At 31.7% G+C, this 2,500-nt stretch overlaps 1 non-coding gene and 1 pseudogene across 1 annotated transcript in view; both read left to right on the forward strand.

The window, feature by feature from the left end:
- The first annotated feature begins 71 nt into the window (after positions 1-71).
- On the forward strand, positions 72-252 carry LOC129250983 (5.8S ribosomal RNA; annotated as a pseudogene).
- Positions 253-694: 442 nt separating this feature from the next.
- Positions 695-2,500, forward strand: part of LOC129251073 (large subunit ribosomal RNA) — a 3,986-nt gene continuing 2,180 nt past the window's right edge. Inside the window, exon 1 of the ribosomal RNA XR_008582905.1 lies at positions 695-2,500. This exon is cut by the window's right edge and continues 2,180 nt beyond it. This is a non-coding gene — a ribosomal RNA (large subunit ribosomal RNA).

Genomic DNA, 2,500 nt, shown 5'->3' on the forward strand with positions numbered 1-2,500 from the left:
AATTTTACTCTTTCAATTAATATATGCAAAAAAAAATTGACATTTGTTATAAATAAAAATAAATAAAAAAATACTCTAAGCGGTGGATCACTTGGCTCATGGGTCGATGAAGAACGCAGCAAACTGTGCGTCATCGTGTGAACTGCAGGACACATGAACATCGACATTTTGAACGCATATCGCAGTCCATGCTGTTATGTACATTAAATTCAATTTTAAAGTACTGCTTGGACTACATATGGTTGAGGGTTGTAAGACTATGCTAAATAAGTTGCTTATTCTTTTATAAAAATAATTGAATTTAAGCAAATGTGTATATTATTGGATTTTAAATAATTCATAATATTAATAGCAAAAAAAATAAAGATATATAATGAATTTTATTTATTATATATTCTTTAAAAAAAAAATCCTCTCAAATAAAATGAAATGATGAAAATATTGAATCTAAGTATTCTTTACAAAAAATTTTCATATTATTTATATATATATATAAAATAATAATTTATATATGTAATTAAAAGGAGGAATGTCTAGCATAAAAATTAAATTTTTTATTCTAGGATTGCCTCATTTTACATTATTATTATTTTTATATATTTACAATATATAAAAGGAGAAAAGAAAAATAGAGATGAAAAGATGGTATAATTTTTTTATTAAATTGTGAGAAGATAAAAAAAGAATATTAAAACAACCTCAACTCATATGGGATTACCCCCTGAATTTAAGCATATTAATGAGGGGAGGAAAAGAAACTAACAAGGATTTTCTTAGTAGCGGCGAGCGAAAAGAAAATAGTTCAGCACTAAGTCACTTTGTCTATATGTCAAATGTGAGATGCAGTGTATGGAATATCTTAATATCTAGTATGAGAAATTAACGATTTAAGTCCTTCTTAAATGAGGCCATTTACCCATAGAGGGTGCCAGGCCCGTATAACGTTAATGATTACTAGAAAGATATTTCCAAAGAGTCGTGTTGCTTGATAGTGCAGCACTAAGTGGGTGGTAAACTCCATCTAAAACTAAATATAACCATGAGACCGATAGTAAACAAGTACCGTGAGGGAAAGTTGAAAAGAACTCTGAATAGAGAGTTAAATAGTACGTGAAACTGCTTAGAGGTTAAGCCCGATGAACCTGAATATCCATTATGAAAAATTCATCATTAAATAATTAAAAAAATAATGTGCATTTTTTTCATATAAGGACATTGTAATCTATTAACATAATAAAGTATTTATCAAAAGATCATTGGTGATATTAAGTTTATTTAAATTAATTTGCTTTTTAAGCATATTAACATAAAATAAATACTAATGATTTGATAAAGTGTTGATAGATTTTATTATATATAATGCTAAAATTCATTTTTTGAATTTTACAAAAAATTTAATATCTATGATATTAATATTTATTTGTATGCATTTATATGATTAACAATGCGAAAGATTCAGGATACCTTCGGGACCCGTCTTGAAACACGGACCAAGGAGTCTAACATATGTGCAAGTCATTGAGTTATATTAAACTTAATGGCATAATTAACTTAACTTAAATATAATGGGATTAATTTTTAGTCTATTTTTTAATAAATAGTCAATTAATTCAATCCCGGGGCGTTCCATATAGTTATGTATAATGATAATTTATTATTATTTATACCTCTAACTGGAGCGTACCTTGAGCATATATGCTGTGACCCGAAAGATGGTGAACTATACTTGATCAGGTTGAAGTCAGGGGAAACCCTGATGGAAGACCGAAACAGTTCTGACGTGCAAATCGATTGTCAGAATTGAGTATAGGGGCGAAAGACCAATCGAACCATCTAGTAGCTGGTTCCCTCCGAAGTTTCCCTCAGGATAGCTGGTGCATTTAAAAATTATATAAAATAATCTTATCTGGTAAAGCGAATGATTAGAGGCCTTAGGGTCGAAACGATTTTAACCTATTCTCAAACTTTAAATGGGTAAGAACCTCACCTTTCTTGATATGAAGGTTGAGGTTATGATATAATGTGCCCAGTGGGCCACTTTTGGTAAGCAGAACTGGCGCTGTGGGATGAACCAAACGTAATGTTACGGTGCCTAAATTAACAACTCATGCAGATACCATGAAAGGCGTTGGTTGCTTAAAACAGCAGGACGGTGGACATGGAAGTCGTAATCCGCTAAGGAGTGTGTAACAACTCACCTGCCGAAGCAACTAGCCCTTAAAATGGATGGCGCTTAAGTTGTATACCTATACATTACCGCTAAAGTAGATGATTTATAAAACAATTTCGATTGATTTATAAATTTTGAAACTTTAGTGAGTAGGAGGGTACAATAGTGTGCTTAGAAGTGTTTGGCGTAAGCCTGCATGGAGCCGCTATTGGTACAGATCTTGGTGGTAGTAGCAAATAATCGAATGAGACCTTGGAGGACTGAAGTGGAGAAGGGTTTCGTGTGAACAGTGGTTGATCACGAGTTAGTCGGTCCTAAGTTCAAGGCGAA

The sequence above is a fragment of the Anastrepha obliqua genome, chromosome 6, assembly GCF_027943255.1.
Source record: "Anastrepha obliqua isolate idAnaObli1 chromosome 6, idAnaObli1_1.0, whole genome shotgun sequence".
In the NCBI taxonomy this organism is placed as follows: domain Eukaryota; kingdom Metazoa; phylum Arthropoda; class Insecta; order Diptera; family Tephritidae; genus Anastrepha; species Anastrepha obliqua.